We start from the raw sequence: 26,508 nt of genomic DNA, 5'->3' as shown, positions 1-26,508 counted from the left end.
AACTCTTTGAGTTTCTTATTCGGCTAAGAAACTATATGGGATGTAATATCCCTTAACTTAAACAAGTTATATGTCGCCGAATTGAAGCCTTTGGCTCTTCACATATCTAATAATTTATTAGAGCACCTCACGGCAATACTCGTAGTAGGGGTACAAGTTCTGTTCGCTACAAAGGTTGAAAGGTGCAAGTCAGGTTTCAAGTGAGAGATTCTTGAAAAAAAAAAAAAAGTAGCTTTCAGCCTCCTACCAATCCTTCAACTGCAGCATGTCAGCTAAAGACGGTGCTTACGATGTAGTAATGGGGAAAAAGTAATGGGGAAAATAAAGAATTGCTTTAATAGTTATTTGTTTAATACATACTGAATATTTTATTTAATACTCTCATGCCTCAATGTGAATGAAAATCAGGTGCATTTTTGATTAAATTCATCTTGAAAGATCGAAATCTCGTTCACTTGGGAAAGCAACCTCCGCGTATAACGAGACTTACCTGTTTTAATAGTAATTCATTTCGGCGATATCCAGGTGCTTACAAAATTGTTCGTGAAGAAAGCGTTACATTGGTCGAACTGGAAAGAATTAAAGATTAATAAAGTGAATGTAGAGATGTTCATAAACAAAAAGAGAAGTTAGGTTTAATCACTTAATCACATTTAATTTAATTATTATTAGCTCATTAAAAATACAGAAGCAAACTAGGACATGCTAGAAATTGCGTCATATAATCCAATTAAGATTGGATTACTAATTACTGTGGTGTCTTCAAAAATAAAATAAAATAAAATATCCAAGTAGTTCCGAACCATTTAGAAATGTTATTATAAGAATATGACCTTTTATACATTATAATTTTGTATATAAACTGTGACGCTGTAAATATAAACAAAATTATTTAACAATATTATTATAATATTATAAATTACAACAACAACAACAACTTAGTAAAAAATGTAAAAACCCTATTTGTTCATATATCGAAATTGATTTCGAAATCGGTCATTGCGATCTCGATATATTGCATGATTACGAGGAAAATGATAAATATTCGCCCTTTTGTGTTCATTTGAATAAACAAATTTCAAGAAATTCTGCAATAGTTTGGAAATGATCCAGAAACACGAGAATATTGTCCTAAAGTATGTTTGCATTTTTTCGTTTTCCTCAAACAATGCTTGCAAACAGTCATAAATTATGAATATGACATCGAAATATGTCTTCATTTCTTTTCACAAGCAGTGACGTACATTATTGACTGATATCATCTGAAAATGTTGCAACGGTTTGACAGTAATCCAGTAAATGTACTTGATCTTTTTTAAATGGATTTTTCTTAAAATTCAAGGTCTGAAGACTTTGGAAATCTTGGTGGATTATAATTAATGTCTATTTTACTGACAATGCTGGTGAATGATGAACAACTAGCAACATAGCAGAAGCTCATTGTAGCCAAAAAAAAAAAAAAACATTTCGGACCTCAGACTTTCTTATCCTAGATTTAAACAAGCTTTATTATAAGCTAGTTTAAGCCTAGAATAAGAAAATGGAAGTTACCATTGTTTGGTTTTGCCGAAAATCAAAGTTTTGTCAGTGAATCGAAATCACTTTCTTCATTTACCAAGTATCAAGCGAAGATTTGGCCTTCATGTTTAAGAGAAGGGAGAGAGGGAAAACTGCATAAATAATTTCAGAAACACCTCTTGAAAAGAAAAAAAAATATGAAGAATTATTAATAGGTTAATTAATAATTAAATACTAAATATCCTTTTTTATTTTTGTGTTTCCAGATTTAACATTGCAATCATTAATACTCAGTGTTTGTAACAAATACACAATAAATTCGAACCAGTTTATCTTTTGAAATCATGCTAGCCTCAGTATAAGGTTATATAAATACAAATCCCTTCCGTAGCAGTCCTGAGGATGTTACGATATTTGCCCTTCGATTGGAAAACCTAGGTTTGAATCCGTCTAGCATGCGAGGAACCTTTATAAGGCTTTTCAATAATCCGTCTCACATGAAGATAACTTAAAAAAAAAAAAAAAACATGATACGATGGAGATATGGAATGTCGACTAGCAACATGTTAGAGGTTCTTTATAGCCCCCCCCTCTTCCGAAAAAAAAAAGATTTCAATAAACATTTAAATGTAGCGGTCTCAATCGAGTTATGAGTCGTAAACTTCAAATAGGCTGAGAGATGCTCAGCCGCCTAGATAAGGTTAATGGACACGATCCAAGTGATAATCATTTAGAAGACCCGAAGTTTTTCAACTGAACTTCCCCTTCCTCCAATCGAGTCATTTATTGATAAAGCCTAACTTAAAATAATTGCACGTTTTCTACATATTAAAATTTTTAAATAATAGTTTTAATTTATGTAGGCTTTTTAGTTTACGAGGGTCCATGAAAAAGAGAGCTTAACTATTATTTGTTAATTCACAAAAATGAACTAGTTAATTTATCATACGAAGATTAGAATCATATATTCGAACAAAATGGTTAAAATAATATTTTTTGTATTATGAAATAATCTAGCATGCTAGCAGAAAAACATCATTGTAGACAATAAAAGTCTAGTTCTTCATACCTGAAGATGCGAAATGCTTTGTTTTTCAGCATGGTGGTGATGATGATAACGTGTGCGTGAGTGTAGAGATTTGATGTGAAGAAAGCAACAAACTATATGGATTCGTTGACGATAGATTGCCAAAATTAACTTTATTTTGAGCAGACAGAACATCGGAAAACGGTAATTCACTATTTCTGTTCAATCCCATTGTAAATTTTATTTTTTTCGAATAATGTATGTTAAGAATATTACCAGTGAAGAAAATTACTTACTTCATTATGTTTGCAGGCCATTTATATATCATCCATCGAAGATTTCGATTCAAATAACATATTCAGATTGAGAATGTGTTGTTTATTTCTCAGAAAATTTCATTAATGTCAGCAATGTTAATCAGCTCAAAAGGGAAACGTTGCATTTTGTTTTATTTTTTAAAGCACGTACCTATTTATTCATTTTTTTTCCTTGATAAGTGTTCTGTGTGAGCGAAGAACTTTAAGAAGAAATTCTACCTCAATCAACTTATTATTTTCTACATGGTGGAGATATACGGAAAACATATATATCAACCATAAACATAACAAATCTGAACAATATAATCTTCTTCGCTTCTTTAACACGCACGTCATCAAAAATAAATAAATAAAATTTACGATGAAATTGGAACAAAATAATGAATTACAATTTTTAGATGAAATCCAGAAAAATTCAGAACGTAATATATTCTGAAACTATCGTACATCCACTTATAGAGGGCGCTACCATCGAGCTAAATCACTACATCACATTAGAGAAAAAAATTAGAATCCTGAATACTCAGTAAAACAGAGCATTTTTACATTTCAAGAGATGACAAAAAAAAAGAGCTAAACTCATACAATTATTGCATTCATAGTGGTTATCTAAAAAACAAAGTTCGCGGAGAAATCACCACGTTTAAGAAACCTTAGACACAGATATCTTCCAACTATACCTCGGTGGAGTTTGTACACTGACTGCATCTTAACTACAACATTAAAATGCTATAGTTGCTTCAATTATTTTAACAATCACCCGAAGATTATGCAACAAAGTTGATACCAAACATAATGTTTGCAGCAAGACTTGAATGTGTCGATAAAATAAGTTTCACAAGAAGTTGGGTTTTAACTGATCGTTAACAAAATATAAAAACATCCAAGGAAACAGCGACTGCTTTCACCATCAATGGACAGACTTCTTCGAGGTAAATAAATCTCAAAAACTACAAGCGAAAAAATACAAATGATAGTCAAAATGCTTGGAGATGATTAGCTGAAAAGTTGCAGTCACGTGTATGTTAAGCGATGTAATCAAGGATTTCCAGATAACATTTAAGATAAGTCATTGGTTTTTGTTGAGAGAACGATGTGAATGAATGTGCAAGATTTTTTACTCTAACGAAAGAAAGTTTTCTACAAGATATAGAGGCTTTGTCCCATTCGATATTATGATGTATGTCAGAAGAGTGGTAGGACACTTCAATTAGCCACGATTCTTCTTCTCTATTATAAGCCACATCGCGAAGATATTCCTTCTTTCTTAATTTCAAAACTTCTGTAAGGCTGACATTCAGAGAAGACTAAACGAACAGTTTTCTATATCCCTGGCTGTTTGTAAAAGGGGGGTGGGTTACTGTTTTTTGGAGAACAGAGAAAGCAGCATATTGTAAGAATAGGCTTAAAGGCTATGTGGATGTTACGAATTTTAAGGTGGTTGGCGATTTAATACATAACTTGCCGATACAAGAGAATGAAATAGAGTAATCCCTGCAGTGAATATAAGACTTGGCCCTAGATCAGAAAATAGTACTTTTTGGACGATTCTTCTTGAATATCGGTTGAGGATATATAAACAACGTTTTTGCCTATGGAATGTACATTATTTACCCATACGAGACAATGGGTAATCTCCGCATTATCTCACTTCCCAACCAAAGCCTGCTATCTTTGGCTGAAATTTTTGTTGGCTGAAAGCATGGCATTTCTGATCTAAGGAAATTTTTTAATTCCTCTCACTCCAGCAAAAAAATCAATTCAGTTTTGTATTGGAGAATAAATGCTACTTTCGTTTTTGATGTCCTGATATCAAAAACACCAGAGAACTGATTTGCACTGGATTTGCAGAAACCTCACTTCCAAAGGATGTTATCTCCATTCCTCATCCCTTCGTTACGAGGGTGCTCTGAAAAGTTCTCGGCCTAACAATGAAAATACGAATTTATAATTTCAATATTTTTTTAAATTTTCCAACATAATCTCCCTTAGGAAAAATCAAATCACTAACAATAATACAAGTGTTTATGCTCCCATCACAAGCTATGATATCAGGAAAAACTAGAGGAGTTCTATGATGAACTTGTACTAGAAATAACACCCCACAACTCCCAGGTCATCATAATGGGAGACTTTAATGCCTTGGTAGACAATAAGCAACAAAAAAGCAGAAGATTTAGCTCTTGGAAACCATGGAAGCTAGAAAAGGAATGACAGAGGAAGGCAACTCCTACAATTCACCCTTAACCCAGCTAAAAATTGGAAATTCCTTCTTTAGGAAAAGAGAAAAAAGAAGATAGACGTGGATTTCACCAGACAGAAAAACAAGAAATGAAATATACTATGTATTATTAAAAGATTCACTTCATCTATATAACCTTGAACTTCTTAACAATTTCAATTTTAACTCAGATCATGGAATAATAAGAGAAACTATCTGGTTCCAAAAATACTCCCAAAAACAGGAATAATTGGTTCAGAAACAGTCAACCAGGAGTTCAAGATCTACAAAGAAACCAGAAGAAATGTTTAAAAGATATACTTTCTATTCTTTTTAGCCAGCTCCATGTATCAGTCTTATTTGTATTTTGCATTATTATTATTATTATTATTATAAATAATAATAATAAGTTTAAATAATAATAATAAGTCATTTATTTAATAATAGATTGTTTTACATTATTAAAAATAAAATAAACTTTGTATTTTATTTTATTTTATTTATTTATCATTTATTAATGTTTTGAAGAAGGTAGCAGATATTAAATTGGTTATGGTTTTATTTAATTAATTATTTATTTTTGTATAATCTTGCAATAAAATCAGTTTAAAAAAGTTCACCTTCTGAAATTAAAGATTTGCAAAAGTAGAAGTTCTTCAAACGATCTACCCATGAAATTAGAAAACTGTTATGACAGATATTAAGAATAAATAAATAAATGAGATAACTTATTTTCACCCTATCTAAATAGTAATATCAGTTTTTGAGAGTATAAAACGTGTTATATCCTCATTCTTAAGTGATCTTCCGTAAATGATCGATATATTTATATGAAACTCTTTAAAAAAAATACTTCTTAATAAGCAATTAGCTAGAATTTGTAAAGGTTGAACCAATTAAATGAAGCCGGCTAGTCACCTCAATGTAACGAAGCATTGATTTATAGTGAGTTTTCTGGAAATCCTAAACGGAAGAGATGTGCGGGTCAATGAACTTTAATGTGCAATAAGTTTTATTTAGTTCGAAATAAGGTAAAGGCTGTTGTTTTGATTGTTTGCTAACAATCTATACGCAAGAATTTGTTTATGATGAACAAGTTTTTTAAAACGTATCCTGTATTTATTCCCCACTTCCCATCTTGAAATATAAAACTATTTATCCGTTCTTCTTCTTCTTCTTCTTCTTATTATTATTATTATAATAAAGGAAGAGAAGAAAGTAAACTGTTGTAGCAGACCTCATAGTTCAACTGCTTTCAACAATTTATTTCACAACTGGTTTTATTCTACTGCAGTTTGTCATGATGCACTGCTGGATTCCATAGGACTCTCTAAAACTGCTGCAAAGTACAAAAATCCCCATTTGTGCGCCTAATGCGTTCCTTAAAACAGGCGCATTAATCTAAAACGTACTAATCTAATATAATAACCTATGGGAAAAAGTATAATTCGTTCCTCAGATTTCTTTTTTGAACCTTAATTTTTTTATAAAAGAATTGAGGTATGTCTCAGGGCCTAGTTAAAGAAAAACCATGAAGCTGAAAGACAATAAAACACATTCAGAATATAATTTATTATTCTACTTCTTAACAAAGAATTGAGTTAACGTAGTTTGGCGGGCGTTTTGTTTCTTTTTTTTCATACAACCGACGGTATTGCCCTATTGCCTCTTCTCCTCTTCTGCAAATTTTACTGCTTCTCTATTCATCAGGGTCAGCCTCTAAGCATTGCTGCTTAAAAACTTCGATTGTACGAAAAATATTTTCAAATTGTTTCTGTAAAATCTCTTTTGGCTGACTATCAGTGGTTAAATTTCCTTCATATTCTTCGGGATCGTCCCGCTATGCATCTAAATTTAGCAGGTCGGAATCACTCAATTCTTCAGAATGAGATTTAGTTAACTCTTGGACGTTATCATTGAAGGGGAGAAAGAAATGAAGCACGTACGAATTGGTCGCCAACACGCGAAATCACGTGCTTTATAGATAAAATTTCCCAACTGTTATACAAGCAAAATAGTTACCACTTTGAAAACTACAATGATCATAAAAGAGAAGTTAATTTTCCGACGTGTAATAATAAACAACTCATCCCAGAAGACGGATTGATTACCCTATTATCGGAATGGATTCTCGTTTTAGTGACATGCGCAGAAGTGTCGAAGGGTCTCGAATCTGTGGGCGTACTATAGCAGACGACATACATTTTGGAGGTAAAAATTTGGAACATAGTATACATAGTGTACATGGAACTAGTGTAGTATGCCATTAAAAATAACTTTGTAAAATGTTTTAAATCGGTGACTAAATTATTTCATTCTGGTGAGTGATTCTTTAAAATAGCCATAAAATGTATAGATAGAAAATTTTTAAAATCTGTAACATTTATTTTTAAGATGTATATAGGCGCACTAGTCGAATTTTAGAGGCGCACTAATCGAATTTGGGTATCGAAAAAATAATTACGCACTAATCGGGGGCGCATTAATCGAGGGATTACTGCAGTAACACTACGTTACTCGAAATGTTATTGCATATCTTTCGGTATCATTCTTCCGAAAATCTGAGTCCATACCAGAAGGACAAAATCCAGACCATTACATCGTCACAAGCAAACTTCCAGATGAAATTATGCACTTACATAAGATGTTCTTCAGTCGTCTTCCTTATCCACACGAGCAAATCTGAATGGAAAAGGGTGTAGTATGGTTCATCGCTTCATATAACGAACTGTTAACGTTCTGTGGATAAGTTACGATGTTCTTGCCTGTTCATTGATTGCCATGTTTGATGATTTGCTTATGAGCGGCAACACTTCCGTAGAAATTCAACATTGCATTTACTCGGCTGCATTTCCATAGGATCTTTATATATCGATCAGCTGATAATGTCGTCTTTTGTTGATTGGAGAGATGAAGTCTTTTAGTAATGTTACAAATAGATGAAATAGTGATATGCCATTGCAAAATGACAACTCTTTTAAAGTCCGTCTTTTATTTTCTACACTTGCCCTCGACAATATGAAAGTGTAGAGAATTGATGGCGAACCTATGGCACGCGTGCCAGAAGCGGCACGTCCGAGAATTTTGCTGGCACGTCAACGATTTACAGGTGATATCCTTTTATACGCTTATAAATTATTCAACCTTTTTTTTTAATTGTTACAATACGTACAAGTTAAATATAGGTATTATTTCTGGGAAAACTCCCAAGTTACTCCTCTTAAAAACTGTTACTTTTACGGCTATTTTGCCTGCTTTTGTTTAGGAGTGCCCCTGTTTTAATGTCATTGGCTTTTTACTCAAGAATTCTTAGGGCATTGCAGATGTATTTTAGAGACAAATATATGTAGCATAATAGAAGGAAAATCGACTTTCTTTTTTGTTTGAATCGCTTGAAATTTCAAATTAATTCTCCCACATTGCTTAAGCTCCCCCCACTCCCCTTTCAACACAATAACAGCAGAAGTATGCACACCGCAGAAAGAAGACAGGCAACAACATCCAAGAAAAGGTATGCGCGAATTTTCTTCTATTATGCTACATATATTTGTCTCTAAAATACATCTGCAATGCCCTAAGAATTCTTCAGTAAAAAGCCAATGACATTAAAACAGGGGCACTCCTAAACAAAAGCAGGCGAAATAGCCGTAAAAATAATAGTACAAGTTAAATTTTGTTTTACACGAGAGAGCAGCTATGAAGACGTGCATATGATTGGTGGGGTATTAACAAAAGATCGCCCGACCCAAAGACAACCGACAATTGTTGAGTTGAAATGCTAATTCTCTTCGACCGAATTCCATAACATCTGAAACTGTAATAATGACATTCACTATATATTTCTTAGTTTTAACATATTCATGACGGGGTGTCGTTTATCGTTCCGAAGGAACTCCTCAAGACGCAGACGAACTCACACGCATTATATGGCAAGTTTCAATTCGTGGTAGAATTTTATTTGAAGTTAGTCTTTGTAATCGTTCATAATAACATCGAGAATTTCAAATGCAATAAAACAAACACTTATTTCATGTAATTGAAAAATTGGGCAATAGTTTTTTATTTAGATACTGTGTTTCTGGTGCAACATATTGTTTTGCTTGAATCTATACAGCATAGTTTCTGTGAGAGGGAACATGTGATTCATTAGTTAGCGCCGTTTTTATTCCAACTTCTCTAATTGCACTATTTGTTGAGAAATATACAGAATGGTTCAAAATTCCACGTACAAACTTTGAGTGAAGGTAGAGAACATTAAAATCAACTAGATTGACATAGGAAAGCATGACCGGAAAAGCCACCCGAAAGTGATAGGTGGCGCTGTTCGCCAGCGCTCCAAGTATGCAATTGGGGCTTCCTCATTCAAGCTTTCGACGTTGTACGAAGAACATGCGTCGTTTTACGAACGCTGAGATAGCAGACATGCACCTTGTTTATGGGTTAGCTGACGGTAATGGACGAGCCGCTGTAATAATGTATTGCAAAAGGTACCCCAAACAGACGTGTACCCCATCACCAAATGTTTGCGCATTTGCATCAGAATTTGTGTGACTAAGGATCATTCAGAGATCGTAGGCATGATAGTCTGCGGCCACGATCGACGCGAAATCCCGCCATGGAAGAGGAGATGTTGCATGTGATGGACGATAATCCAGAGACAAACACACGTGCCGTTGCCTCTGCTATAGGAGTATCTCAATCCAGTGTATTGCACGTTTTGCACTCTGAGTCCTTACATCCATTTCATCTGCAACCGGTTCAGTTACTGATGGCTGAAGATTATCCTTGATGTGTGGAATTCTCGCAGTGGTTTCTGCAGAAAAGTGCCGTAGACCCGGATTTTCCAAATTGTATTTTTTTTCATGGATAAAGCTTCATTTATCTGAGAAGGGGGTCTTCAATCACCACAATGATCATGTGCGGGCCTATGAGAATCCACACGCTGTGCGATCACATACTGCACGATAACGCTTCGCCAATAATGTATGGGCAGATATCGTCTCTGACTGTTTAGTCGGCCCATACCTATTACTACCACGACTGGACTCCCAGAAGTATCAGGCCTTTCCGGAAGAAATTCAGCTGGATTTACTGAACAATGTTCTAATGACTGTGCGTCGGCGGATGTGGTTCCAACACAATGCTCCAGCCCACTTTGGCATTTCTGTGTGTCAGTATTTGGACAGGTCCTTTGGGGATCGATGGATAGAGCGTGGTGGACCGGTCGCATGGCCCCACGCTCACTTGATTTATTGAGCATTGATTTCTTTCTGCAGCCTGGTTGGCCGAGTGGTTAGCATGTCCGCTCTCCAATCAACAGGCTGCGGATTCGAATCCCGCTATGGGCATGGATGTTTGTTATTGTCCTATAAACTTTGTGTGCAAAGGGAATCTGCAACCCTACCACTTATGCTAGCAGAAGACCTCATTGCCAAAACCATGTGAGGTACGGCAGTGATCATATGGCGTCTATGGACGTCAGATGTGAAATTTATTTTTTTATGATTTCTTTCTGTGGGGGACCCTTAAAGCCATGGCGTACGAAACGCTGGTTGCCTCTGACAAGGACCTCGTGGCAAGAATCGCCATCGCCGCTGCTCCAGCTGGGAAACTCCAGGTATTTTCAAAAATGTACATCAATCAATGCGTCGTTGGTGTCAGGCATGCATCACTGCTAATGGTCGTAACTTAGATCACATGATGTGAAACTATATTATGTATCCAACTACTATTGAACTGTTCAGTTACGCATAATAAAGTTTTTACACTACTCACTGCCTTGCATTATTTCTATATCTTTGTGTCCCTGTTAGTACCTTCCAGTGGCATTTCCGGTCATCCTTTCCTACATGAATATGGTTGATTTTGATATTCTCTACCTCCTCTCAAAGTTTGTATGTGGAATTTTGAACCACCCTGTATTACACAGACTGCAAAAGCCTCTGTATCTTATTCAGGAATACAATAAAAGTACTTGTTTTTCTTGCATCTGCAGTATAATGGATGTTGGGGAGGGCATGCTGTTAACGGTGAGGAGCAAGGGTGACTCGTGCATAGGCACTGCAGAACTTCAGCACCCTCAATTTTTCTCGATATATAAAGATATTTATTAATTTATTTCTATTTGCTTGTAATATTTAATTTTATCATCAACAATCCTATACAATTCTCTTATTTTGTATAAAAAAATAATAAAAATCCATCTTGTAGCACTTAGGAGGGCGAGGTACGCTAGCAGCACTGTGTTTACCACAGTGTCGTATTGCTACGCTCGCAAGCATATGCACGTCATAGTGAGATGCGAGCTATTAGCATAATGCGGCACTGTCCGTCGCGCAGTTCCACTGTTGTTCATATGCAGTTTGCGCCAGTAGTAGAGTGTTCTTAGTGTTTATCATGTTTACTCCGTCTCTTTAAATATTTTAAAGTAATTTTAAATTATACTAAACTGCATAATTTTACCGATAATAAACAATATTTTTTCATGTTTATTTTTTTTTTAATTTTTATCATAATTTTGATAAAATCATGATAATATATATATATATATATATATATATATTATGCGAATTCATTTTTACTCGGTTGGAATATTATGAAAAAGTTTAATGACTGTTACCGAGAGATAAAAAGATGACAAACATATTTTAAAAAGATACTACTAGTTTACTAGTTTCGTTGAACAGATCAACATCCTCAGGTATCACAATCAAAGAAATATATAAAAAAATTACAGAGACTTAAAATTGTAATAACAGAACAAGTATAAAAAGACAGTAGCGTGTTTGAAAAACAAATACGAGTATGAGTTCCAAACAAACGTATACTACGCTCTATCGCGAGTGCGCCAGTACTGAACAGAAGCAACGTGAGCATCAGAGAGATTGTAACTCAAGCTGTTGTTGATATGAGAGGAATCCAGAGAAATTTCCCTGGATTCGACAATCTTTCTTTCGAGTTCATCGTAGCACACATGGATGTTAGAAGTTTGAGTCCAGTTTACAATGTGTTGGCGGCCTTCGTCTGAGTTAGCTGAAAAGAGAACGTGACTAGAGAGAGCGCTAGCTCTAGTCCTGTTATAGGAGATATCTCTACGGTGTTCATCCAAACGTAGAAGGATGGATTTGGCAGTCTGCCCATAGTATGGCTTTCCACAATCACACAAAATCTTGTACACTCCTGGAAACTGAGTAGGAAGATGTTTCTGGTTATGTTTGCTAAGTAATGAACGAAGTTTTGGAAGCGAAGTGAAGCAAGTTTTGAAGTTAAATTTCTTGAGAATCTTGGCCAGTTTTGGTGAGCGAGAGCTGATGTAAGGCAAGAAGATGACGGCTCTTGGGGAAGAGGGCTCTTCAGAAGTAGTTGAGTGCCTGGGGGAAAGAAATTTGTCAATTTTCTTTGGAGAGAAACCATTGTTAATGAAAGTTTTTTTTAAGAAAAAGGAGTTCATTTTTAATTTCTGTTTCTTCTGTAAGTAATGATTTGGCTCGGTGAGCTAAGGTGGAAATAATACCACATTTTTGTGGGGGACAGTGATGGGAGGAAGCATGAAGGTATCTATCAGTATGAGTAGGCTTTCTAAAAATTGAGAATTTAATGCTCTCAGCACATCTGGTAAGTTTGAGGTCTAAAAAGGGAAGACAGTCATCTGATTCCAGTTCGAAGGTGAAAGAGATTTTCTTAAAAAAACTTTCACGTGCGCGTGCCATAAAAAATTTATGGCACGCGCACATGAAAAGGTTCGCCACCACTGGTGTAGAGTGTGTGTGTGTGTGTGTGTGTGTGTGTGTGTGTGTGTGTGTGTGTGTGTGTGTGTGTGTGTGTGTGTGTGTGTGTGTGTGTGTGTGTGTGTGTGTGTGTGTGTGTGTGTGTGTGTGTGTGTGTGTGTGTGTGTGTGTGTGTGTGCGTGTGTGTGTGTGTGCGTGCATGCGTGTGTGTGTGCGAGAGAGAAAGAGAGAGAGAGATTAGTAAGTTTCAAGGTAAATTTCTTATTCTTATATTGAAAATAATTTTGTAAGACTCATTATCATTATGCCATGTTCCGATATTTTTTTCGTTCATCTTTCTTTCTTTTTTTCTTCTTTTCATAATGCCTAAACGTATAACACACCAAAGTAAGTTCGTTTAACCTTCATTTTCAACAGATTAATTTAGCTTTCGCGTGTGATTTCACTCCTAATGCGATTATACTTACAAATGAAGCCAAATGAATTCGTTCCATGAATAGTTGATTATATCAGAATACTATTAAAAATACTTTCCTGGTTTTGCTGGAAAGAGTCCAACATTTTGTATCAGACTATTGCTGACAGAGTTAGCACCACTAGTGCCCATCCCATTACACCTCCTTGCAAAACCACAATAAAAGAACATTTAATATGTGCAGTCCCTTATCTCGAGTATTATCAGTACAGGTAGCTAAGGAAATAATTAGATTAATTACAACCAAGAAAAAGATGAAGGGCATTCTAAATATGAAACAAAAATTAAACTTAAAAAAATGCTTATATACAGCAGTAGTATCATTCCTGTTCAGTTACAAACCTTATATTTATATATGTTCTAAAGAACTGATATCGATCAATAACTAAATTGTAAATAATAATTGAAAATATTCTGAAACTAGTATCTTGTTGCTTCTGTAATAATAACAATAATAGAAATAGCAAATGTTATTGGGTAATGGAGCTACCACTTTCCAGCCAAAGGCAAATTTACATTTAAAATAAAATTTAAATTATATTAACGATAGTTTAAAAGACATACCTGGTAGTGCAGTCTCGGAAAGTAGGAATGGTAACTGAAGCCGAGTTTCATAAGTCAAAATGTACAATATGAAAAGGTTTTGAGAATGAAGATCAATTGTGTGAATTTAAATACATATTAAGCCGAAAATGAAACATGTAAGTAAACAAGGAAGGTGATGAATGTAATGGACTATAGGTATTGAATTTAAAATTATGAAAACTAAACATTTGAAAACTAAAAATGAAAGAATAAAGAAAACTGAAAAAACCTAATAAAGTATATACCAACAGCATGATGGGAAAAATGTCGTCAGAAGAACAGTGCAAAACTGACATTTATTATCGTTTTCTTTCTTGTTGTAAATAATGTTTTAAATGTTACATATAGGTGGCGGCGATGTAGCGTTGTGCATGTCGAATTTTATTGTGCTCCTGTTTAAACTGAAAAGTTGTTATTTTTATAATTGTGTAATCCCAGTTAGATACTCTATTAGTATATATTATACTAAATAATATATTATACAAAAATATGTACGTGTAAACATTTTTATGTTAAGCATTGTTAGTTTGTATTTTGCACCTATCGTGTATCGGTATTATTTGACATGTGAATGATTAATTGACATGTCAAATAAGGAGATGAATGATCCTGATGCCGTTGTGGCAGAAAAGCTGAAGATCTGGGAGAAACTGAAGCAGAGCCATCCAAATCGATGGAACCAGTATATGGATGAACATGTTTTTGTGTCATGTGATCAACCTTGTACATCTCGGTCAAGACTTTTACCATTAGAATTGCTACCTCCCTCGCCTGCTAGTTTGAATTCCGTTCAGTTATCGCAATCAGGAAATATTATTCAAACCTGGCATTCAGGGAGTATTTGGAAGCCATCGGATGCTGAGGCAGTATTGGCTCCACTCACAAATACTCTGGGTTCCATTCGGCCGGTTTGCAGTTAGGGGTTGCATCAGTCATCTCTCCATTTAATTTCGATGAATTTCGGTTTGTATACAAACTTTTGTCATATATTTAGAGCCTATGTTTCTCTCCCTATGCTATCTGGCCTTCACTTGAGACCTTGTGCTGGAAACTTAGACATATATATAGTCCCACCAGGAAGAGAGGAAAGGACACGGAAAAATAAACTAATGGATTTAGTGACAATACGTTTCTCTGTTTTTCTCCGCTTCTGCTCAAGGACATAGTATTCAAAATCAATTGAATGTTGTGTCTAATGAATGCCTTGGACATTACAAAACGTGCTATGAGATTAACAAGATTATATACGTAAGCGTATATATATATATATATATATATATATATATATATATATATATATATATATATATATATATATATATATATATATATATATATAAATGAATTTAATTTAATAAAATATAAAATTTTATTTACTTATTTTTATTTAATTAAATAACGTAATGATTTAATGATTAAATAATTAAATAATTTAATTATTTAATATGTAAAGTTTGGGAGAGTTATGAGAAGTAGCTTTGCAAGAGGAACTAAATAGATTAAATGGGTCAGTGTATGGGGATGTCAGTTTAATGTTACAAAGTGTAAGGTTTTAAATTTTGGGAAGAAAAAAGGGATGCAGAATATAGGATTGACAGGGATATTTTGGAGGAGATGAAGGATTTGGGGAAAGGAAATTGAAATTTCGTGGATATTTTACTAAAATTGCGAAGACGATTACCGGATAATGTGAATGATGCGGAGAACACAGGCGTGTAGAAGTAAGGATGTTTTGATTCATGTACAAGATTTTGATCAGACATATGGATTACTGTAAAGATTTGGTCGCCAGGTTTTCAAAAGGATGATCAGATGTTCCTATGTCTTCGGTATCTCTAACAGATACCAAAGGCATAGGGAAAGCTATATGTCTGGGGAGGAGTTAATTCTCTCAGTATGCTGTCGTAGAACCATTGCTTAAAACCTGTATGCTATTGATTCTGTGAGTGGTTTGTAAGAGAATATTCAGCTGAATACAAATGATGCCAAGTTGGGCAAAACTATTAAGAATGATGCTGATGTTCTAATGCTTCAGAACGATTTGAATAAATTGGATATGCCCGAACCGAAGGCACACGGGGATTGTAGTATCCAATGCAAGATTTTGCACTCTGGAACTAGAAAAATGCAAAGTTGTATATCACACACTGGCGATGTTTAATTGCAGAAGTTGGAAGAGTCTTGATTCATTGATTGACTTGACTCACTATCAATCAAGCCTGAAAATCTGGCAATAGGCTGTACATCGGTCTTAAAAAAGTTAAGTGCTAATCATACTCTCTTTAGGGCAACATTATATAACCTGGTGTCCAAAAGCTGAGGACGAACTACATTTTTTCCTGTCTATGAAAACATTTTCATGACTACAGCCAAATGAGAACATACATTTATTCCAAGCATACTAATAAATTATATTACATAAAAATGTGTTATAAATTTCGTACAAATTAAATTGCTATATGTTTTTAGCAAAAGTTACAAATTTTCTTATGGGCATAGTTAAGGAATTAATGTACAGTGTTTACATAAAACTATGCGTAGAGACATTTCAGTATGGTATATGTCCACCCCAAACTGCGATGCAGCCCTCACAGCGTCGTACCATACATCTAAGTTTGCAACTTTATTCCTTCACGAAAACAGCTTCCTTCAAACACAATTTGCTTATCGCAGCGTTTTGTATTTTATCCTGTTTAGTGTTACCACGCGACCCTTCTCGTGCGATTCGAAAATTTGAATATGTAACCGCATTATACTGGAAATCGTCAGTCATACAAATTACCACAAGCTGATTCGTCTGAATTTTGTAACTTCTATGGTGAGTTACAATGCATAAATATTTTTCTCACTACCGTTTTTTTTTTAATTCAACCCAACATCATTAATATCAATTTAATAAACAATAACCAGTTTTACACTGAATAATATTGGAAATTTATATATAAATAAATATTATAAATAAAATAAAATATTATTTATGAAATTACAAATAATTATTTATAAAATATTATAAATAAATATATATAAAATATTTATAAAATATTATAAATAAATATATATAAAATATTTATAAAATATTATAAATAAATATATATATTATAAATTTATAAATAAATAAATTAATTAAATTAGATTAATTTTCTATTAATTTTTTCCCTATTAAAAACTTCCTGGCACGTCAGCAATTCGATTGGTAAATTTTTGGCACCCGCACATAAAAAGCTTCGCCACCAATGCCCTGATGTGTGGTTGGGATTGTCATTAAAATCCCAACTACTCGTAATAAAAATAAATGTTATTAACATTTCACTGAGGAAATAATGCAAATTTAAGAAACTTTCAGCGATGTTATTTTAAGATGATCTAACTGCAACTACTTCACAAAACTTAAGTTATTAATAACCTATCTGAGACCATCCACTAAACACTCATTCAATGTTTTCCGCTGTTGTTCAATTCTTTTCTGATCAATGTTAAATGGTACCAAATGAAGTCTACTTAATGAAAAGATAAAAGTATTATAAATATATATCTTTATCAGATCCTGAACCTTGTGCGACCTATTTCTGTGAGTCTAAAAATATCCCTAAGAGGAAGAAACAATGGGAAAAAAAAAAAAAAAACATACGTAACATCTCACACATTCAAAATTATTTTCCTTGTTACTTTGTAACCCATAAATACATCAGTAGCTTTCAATTCTGTTTCGTATCATTAATATTTAAATAAAGGTATTATCATTGTTGTGCTCTGCTGAATGTCATGTAAAGATATCAAAAATAGTGTATAATGCCACAACAAAAATAGAAACTAGTTTCATTTTAAGTCTCTGTTTATGTAGTAGCTTAAGATTTTATCATTGGGTGTAGTGTATGTTAATGCAGTGTATGTATATAAGCCCAAAATATTTTCCAGACCGAAATATTTGGTTAAATAAATATCTTTCTTGTGATTACGTGATTATATCATTCATGGTAAGATACTATTTGTCATATAAACCTTTAAATCAGTAGTTCTCTCTTTCCACCCCGCTCTCTCTCCATAATTTGGGCCGACTTTTCTTTATATTTCATTACCAGTTAAACATGCGGTGATCTGTGATATTGAGCTTATGAAAGTGTGTCAGTGAAAATTGAAAGTGAAAGATTGATACGGCAAAAAGTGCCTTAGAAGACAGAAATATAAGATCTGATAATGTTGGAGAGTAACAGATTGATTTGGAGGAAAATTGTAGATAGGAAGTTAGTGGTGATGTAAGTTTTTCATGTAGCACTATCATATCCTGTACACCCCTTGAGGGTACATGTCAGGAATTTGATGATGATGATGATGAATAAATAAATGAATAAAATGAATAAACACTAAATAAATAAATAAAAATATATGTAGCCAGACTTTACTTTCAATCAGCATGCAGGATTGAGCATCAGAAAATCTAAAGCCAAGCTGAATAAAGAAATTAAAATGAAAGACCTAAGTCTGCTATCTTAGTACTTTTCTTTAGCTGCTATTTAAAAACTGAAAAACGCATTTTTATGTTTTTTATGCAACTTATCGAGAATTTTGAGAAACTCTTTAAAATATATAAAAACGGTTTATTGCAATATATCATAGCATTAACAAAATTTATTCAGTTACGCTTTATAACTACACTATTCTCGTTTTTTCCTCTAATAAGACAAGCTATAATGTGAAGTTTTATTTTCGCTAGGGCTGGATTTTTATTTAGATATTAGTATTTATTACATATTTATGATAATTTAAATTTTATAAAAAATTAAATTTTAAATGACAATTTATTTAAATTATAATGCATCTTCTATTGAAAATTATCCGTAGCGCAGTTGGAAGACCAACGGAACATTTGCAGCCCTTGGACTGAAAAATATCGGAGTTCAATTTTCTTTATGAAAAGAGGAATGTTTTCAGATGAAGGAAAGTTAGTCGACCTCATATGGAAGTAGCAGAGCTCCCCTATTGGAAACTTAAGTTTATCATGGCACATACAAGCAAATCGGCAACAGAATATACGCAATTACCATTATGTTGGACACCTTGGTATGAAACTGGATGCCTTACTTCGGATGAAAAGCACTTATAAATGCTTTTCATCATTAGTGCGATTAGAACTCGAGTGTCATACTAATACGCATAGAATGTTCTTATTGCGAATACAGATTACCTTAATCCAAAGTTTTATTATTATTATTATTATTATTATTATTATTATTATTATTATTATTATTATTATTATTATTATTATTATTATTATTATTATTATTATTATTATTATTATTATTATTATTATAACAGCGAGGTTCAAGCAAAATGAGCTTCAATAAATGCAATAAGCCATTAAGCGATGAAGGGGACGGGCCGCAGTGTTCCGGATGTAACAAAAAACAACATTTCCACTGTTCAAGGATCTCAGAAAGCACGTGGAAAGCAAAAGAAGCTGTGAAACGGACCGAATGGCGATGTCAGCAGTGCCGTGAGAAAACGAAGAACAAAGACCAGACACCAAAGAAAAGTAACGACGCACATCAAGGTAAGCCGCTTCCGGATCCTAAAATTATAGATAACTTTGATTCATTTAAACTCATGGTGAAAGACTTATTAAATGCACACATGGAACAAATTAACAAAAAATTCGAGGAGTATGAACATTACATACAGTTCAATAACGAGACCTCTGAAGAAATGTTAGGAACCGTGAGAGAAATAAAGACGAAATTAACGGTAGCGATAGAAACGCAAGAAACACTCCAACGCGAAAATCAAGAATTGCGGAAAGAAATAAACACACTCAAGTGTCAAATGGAACACATGCTACAAAAAGAAAGAAAAAAAGAACTTCAAATTGAGGGAATAACGAAAGAATATACAGAAGACTTAAGCAACATAATGCAACTGATCGGCAGCAAAATTGGAATTCATATCGCGACCACAGATATCACCTATATCAACCGAGGCCCACAAAAAAATAAAAAGAGACCGCCACCAATCATCGCTCGTTTTACCAACAGAAATCTGAGAGACTCCATTCTTACAGCAAGCAAGAAAATAAGGCCGACAATAACGATCCTAACTGATAAGAAACTCCCAACACCAATCTATATAACGGAACACTGGACTCCATACTTCAAAAATCTTCTATACCAAGCAAGGAAGACAAAAACAGAGAAAAACTGCAAATTCCTGTGGACAAAGAATTCCCAGATATTTTTGAGAAAGAATGAAAACACTCGAGTATACATAATTACAAGTGAATCCGACTTACACAGCCTACCAATATAAAACACTAACTCTTTACATCCTTAAGAATAAGACTAGAACTCATTTAAAAACTATATAATGGAGATTTCAAACATCGGCGAACATATCCCGTCAGACAACATAAACTTCAAGGTCGTTGACTCTTTGAAGAAACGGTCAAACAACATTTCCACCAACACCAACTTCACAATCATACACACAAACATGAGAAGTATAAAAAAAACACTGGCTTACATTGATAACACAGCTCAATTATACCATGATAAACATAGATGCGCTAATACTGACCGAAGTTGCAACAAACGACACAGAAATTTACGCATACAACATAAATAATTATCAAACCTACAACTCATGCAGACCAAACAAAAGAGGAGGTGGAATTGTGGCATTTATCAAAGAAAAATACAATGTGACAGAAAAACAAACTCACTTCGAACATGCGGAAACACTAATTTTGGAACTCACAAATAGCCACAATAGTATCAAATACACAATAAATACAATATACAGACCCCCAGATAATAATCCACTCAGTTTTCTTCACGAGTTAGAAACATGGCTAAGCGGAATCGAACCGCGTACAACACACAGGCTCATCCTAATAGGAGATATTAACATAAATACACTTGACCACGCTTCTTCAACCACTAACACATATCTTGATATACTAAGTCAGTACAACATAAACCCTACCATTAACTCCCCAACAAGAGAAGAAATACTCAGTAACTCACTAACACAATCATGCATTGATCATATCAATATACGGGCTCCCATCCATACATATACATCATCAGTAATTAACGTAAAAATTGCCGATCACTACTTTGTCTCAACTTCGTTTTATTACGCTTCCTACCCCCCCCCCCCACCACCACAAAAGTCGACAAAACTCGATCATACTAAAGAGCATTGGTGATAACCAAGTAAAAAATAAAGACTGGAATTCCCTACTTAAAATAAACGATCCTGTAACATTATACGAGAATTTTCAACTAAAGTTCACAGAAATATACAAATAAAGCAACAAAACCTACACAAACGAGGCGACAAACAGATAACAATCCATGGATAAATGACGACATACTAAATACTATTACTGTAAAAGAAAATCTATGGAAAAAACGTAAAAAGTCACCCAGTAACACGCATTTACAAACCTTATACAAAAACACAAGAAATAAACTAACAACAAAAATTCGTAGGGCAAAAAGACGCTACTACTTCCAAAAATTCATGGAATATAACGACAACATTAAGCAAACATGGGCTACACTCAACGAATTAGTAACCCGAAAAAAGAAAACTTCAGCACAAGATTTTATTGCAAAAAGCTTCGGTCAGGACACAAACCAAGAGGAACTAGCAGACTCGTTCAACGATGCTTTCACAAACAACATCACACAACTCAAAAGAGACAAACTACCAATGATCAACAAAAAACTACCACCACAAAGTCAACAACAAACGATGTATTTTCCACCCATAACAAAACAGGAACTGAAAGAAGCACTCCTAAAATTAAAACCAAAGACCACTCCAGGAATAGACAAAATAAGACTCACAGACCTTATAACACACTTTGAACAAATAAATCCAATACTTTTGAAACTCGTGAACATAATATTCGACACAGGCATTATTCCACAACAACTAAAAACTGCAGTAATTACGCCAATATACAAATACGGCAAAAGAAACGATACTCAGAACTACAGACCAATAGCTACACTACCAGTCATCTCAAAAATTCTAGAAAAAATAACACACACCAGACTACAGAACTATTTACAGAAGTACAACATCATCTCACAAAACCAATACGGCTTTCAGAAAACAAAAAGCCCCATTACTTTATTAGAAGACATCGCCGACACAATAAACAAAGCTCTCGACAAAAACAAGTACGCCGTCCTTATACTGCTGGACCTAACCAAAGCATTTGACACACTTGAACATGACATACTACTCACCAAACTATACTCAATAGGTATAAGAGGAACACTGCATACATGGTTCAAGAACTACCTCTCAAACAGAACACAAGTAACAAAAATAGGTACATGTCACAGTCGGAGTATACAAGTAAAACACGGTGTACCTCAAGGTGCCATATTATCACCCACCCTATGGGTGGGTGATAACATGGCATCAAATATTTCATCAAATATTTCAATACGCAGATGACACTGCACTACTAGCAATCCACACAGACATTAACACAGCACTCTGCAAAGCACAACAAGACCTAAACGAAATCACAACATACTTCCACCAAAACGCAATTCTAATCAATGGCACCAAAACACAGATATTGATAATACACAACCCAAGAATCATACGCCCCCGCATCACTATCGATTCACACATACCGCTGCATTAACAACAAAAATACCTGCCAATGTTCCGAAATCAAACCTGTAACACACGCAAAATACCTCGGTCTCTATATAGATTCCCACCTTAAATGGACAAAACATATAGAATACCTACACACCAAACTCCGGATCATCGCAGCAAAACTCTTCCAAGTTAAAGACATTATTCCACCCAACATAAAAAAACTCCTATATCACGGTTATCTGCGAATCCCTACTCAGATACGGAATAGCAGTGTATACAAATACATCAAACAGCCACCTAACAAAATTAGAAACACTACGCAGGAAAATCGTGCCAACAGTGATCTGGACACCTTACGCGCAACAACCAATATCCGACAAGTACATGGCGATACACAGAATTCTGAGCATTAAAAACCTGAAACACTACATGACATTAACAAGGAATTACTTCAACATCATCTATCGAAACAACAGAGACACATATCGTATAACACGACCTACAACAACCCTCTACATCCCCACACCCTTCAACAACTCATACGGTTCATTTGTGAGATCACATCAGATACCAACGCAACTCAACAACCTACCAAGAAAGTTAAAACACGTAGATAACTAAAGAACATTAAAAAACGAACTCTGGAAAATATGCCAACAAAGTTAAGAAACCATTAACACTAATATACACATCGCAAATCACTAGCATCAAATGCCTACATCCCATACATAAACAGTAGCAACAACACAAATAGTGAAGGCTAAATCCCACTCTCTTCATAAAAGCTAACCCAAGCTTCGAAGTAGGTGGGATTAACTTGCCTCACTCATCTACAAGTAATACTTATAAGCAAATGCAGAAATTTGTATGTATAATCATTCTTTCTCAAACTTTAAAAAAAAAAATAATAATAATAAATAAATAAAAATAAAATAAAAAATTATACAAAAAATTCTGTATAATCTTTGTTGTAAATATTAAAAGAACATGTATTGTAAATACATAATATAGAGGCAAAAAAGTATTATTAAAAATTTTAATTGAAATCCAATGTAGGAATTGCAACACTTAGTGCTGAACTCTGTAGAATTATAAGATGCAATGTCACACAAGATGTTTATTGTATGTATAAACATTTTAGCAATCAATAAATATATTATTATTATTATTATTATTATTATTATTATTATTATACACTGCAAAAATCGCTTACAAAAATATGCAACACGACATCAATCAAATCACTAACTGGTTAACCGAAAACGGCATATATATAAACCATGGAAAAACAAAGCTAATGATATTCAAAAACCCCCAAACCCTGTCCATAGAAACTAAATATCTCACTATCAAACATTCATCCTCCCATACACAAAGTGCAGAACCTAAAATCACAACCATCACACAGGTGAAAACAACACGCTACCTTGGACTTCACTTCGATGCAGATCAAAGTTGGAATAGCCATACAAACTACCTACATACCAAGCTTAGGATAATAGCAAGCAAACTATACAGATTAAAAGACATTGCCCCAACCCATATAAAAATACTAATCTATAAAGCATTATGTGAAAACATTTTAAGATATGCAATCACATCATACGCATTCTGCGCAGACTACAGACTTAACAGGCTACAATGGTTGCAAGATAAAATGATAAAACTGATATTCTGGGAACAACCCACTCTTATGCAGGAAGCATGGACAAAACACAAAATATTTAAGGTGAAACACTTACGCCACTACACAGTCATGTTAAAACACTACTACAGCCCAACATATAGAGTAACCAGAACAACATATCAAATAACAAGACCACAGTCAACAAACTACATAACATATAAGTACAACAATCACCACGACAAAGCCACCCGAAACTTCTACGTACCTGACATGATAAACAAGTTCCTAGGTTTCTGTTGTCGGCAGTTCGACAACAGAAACCTAGGAACATACAGAGAGCTGAAACAGGCACTATATAAATATTATAGCGAGAATGAAAATTAGAGCAGTTCCTGTTCCTCTCTCCCCCACCACACATACATGCACACACAAACCACGACACCCCCCCCCTCAAAAAACTACCACTACAAGAACACAAAGAAACAAATACACCATGTCTAAATCCAACCCTATTTGCACAAAAAAAAAAAAGTTAAACTGTAATAGCAGTCGAAGTCTTTCAAGCATCTACCAACAAACAGTAAAATCAACACCAGGCTTGTGACCACTATAGGAACACAACCATGAAATCACCACCCTCTGTCATCTATTATCTTCCTCAGATAAGCTCTGCTAAGCTTCGAGGAAGAAAATTACTAACTTGCAAGTATCTGTTATACACACTTGTAATGCGTTATAAATATTATATACATATAATTACTACAGCAACTATGTATGCAATTCATCTGAGACATAAAAAAAAAAAAAATTCAGTATAATCCTATTGTAAATACTGTAAATATTATTACTGTATGTAACTTATACTGAGACATAATAAAATGTAAAAAAAAAAAAAATTATTATTATTATTATTGAATTGTGTGTGTATGCTGCATTACTGCGTTGTATCGTGAATTGTGTGCACATTGGTGCCAATCCATATTTAGCTGGTTTAAAAAAATGTATATTCATATTTATAAAATGTACTCTGCATTTTGTATATCGAATTTTCGTACTGTACAGAAAAGATAATATATTTTTCATTGTGTGTGTGCAGATACTCTGTGTGATAGTAAACCTTATCATTTTCATTGTAAAAACAAATAAGTCGTTTATAAAAAAAAAAAAAAAAAAAAAAATATTATTATTATTATTATTATTATTATTATTATTATTATTATTATTATATTCTAAATTCAAAAATTCTGTATAAACCTTATTGTAAATATTGTAAATATTATTATTGTATGTAATTTATACTGAGACATAATAAAATGTTTAAAAAAAAATTATTATTATTATTATTATTATTATTATTACTCGACAAAGCGACTGCTTTCCAAATTCCAGGCTTCCAACAACATAGATCATGCCACCAAACAAAATGAGGGGGTGGAATATTAATATTTATAGAACATCAATTAATAGTAAAAGAAACTGCCTATCAGTTTGAGCATGCTGAAACCCTTTGCATCGAAATTACTAATACCACCAATAGACAGAATCCCATAATATTAAATGCTATTTACAGGCCACCAAACTTAAACATGATAAGATTCTTGCACGAACTCAACTGTTGGCTTTCACGCCAAGAAATATGCTCAACCGAATACCTAATGATAATCGGATATAAACATAAATCTTGCAAACGAAAACCACAACAATACTGTACAATACCTAGACACGCTATCCATGTACAGCATAACCTAATACCAACAATAACATCATGTACTAGAGAAGAAATATTCGGAAATACTATCACTGCTTCCTGCCTAGATCACATAAACATCCGAGCACCACCAAACAGTTACACTTCATAAAGTGCAAAGTAGCAGATCATTACTTCACGGCTCTAAACTTGCACACTAAGACAATATCTACGCAATGCCCCACAGATGAAAAGCAACACAAAACAATAATAGACGAAGAAATAGTCAACCACAAAATAAGAAAAACATAATGGGAACACATGCCATCAGATATCTTATACAACAACATTAAACTCACACTGGAGGAAATATATAAGAAAGCTACAAAGAAAGTCAGAATTCGTCAAAAATAACACGAAATCCTTGGATAACACAAAACTTAATACTAGAAATACACAGAAAGGACGCTTTATGGAAAGAATTAAAGCAATATCCAAATAACAGAGCTTTAAAAACTGAATATAAGATAACAAGGAATCGCCTTACAACACAAATCAGAAATGCAAAAAGAAGCTATTACAGAGACAAAATAACCTCTGCACAAAACAACATGAAATACACCTGGCATCTGATCAATGAGATGCTAGATTGTGTTCCCAACACCACCGCTTCCGAAACCATACAACACAGCTTCATGAAAG

At 33.9% G+C, this 26,508-nt stretch overlaps 1 long non-coding RNA gene across 1 annotated transcript in view; it reads right to left on the bottom strand.

Annotated features, from left to right (window-relative positions):
• The window catches only part of LOC150092620 (uncharacterized), a 53,164-nt gene that overhangs the window by 18,284 nt on the left and 8,372 nt on the right, over positions 1-26,508 (bottom strand). The window contains exon 2 of the long non-coding RNA XR_016550509.1: positions 491-569. This is a non-coding gene — a long non-coding RNA (uncharacterized LOC150092620). The remainder of the gene's footprint in view (positions 1-490; positions 570-26,508) is intronic.

Source organism: Typopeltis vanoorti, chromosome 25 (assembly GCF_054136105.1).
Source record: "Typopeltis vanoorti isolate ZY-2024b chromosome 25, IOZ_Tvanoo_1.0, whole genome shotgun sequence".
Classification (NCBI taxonomy): domain Eukaryota; kingdom Metazoa; phylum Arthropoda; class Arachnida; order Uropygi; family Thelyphonidae; genus Typopeltis; species Typopeltis vanoorti.
Note: the sequence above shows the minus strand (reverse complement) of the source record. Positions and strands in the feature narration are given on the sequence as shown.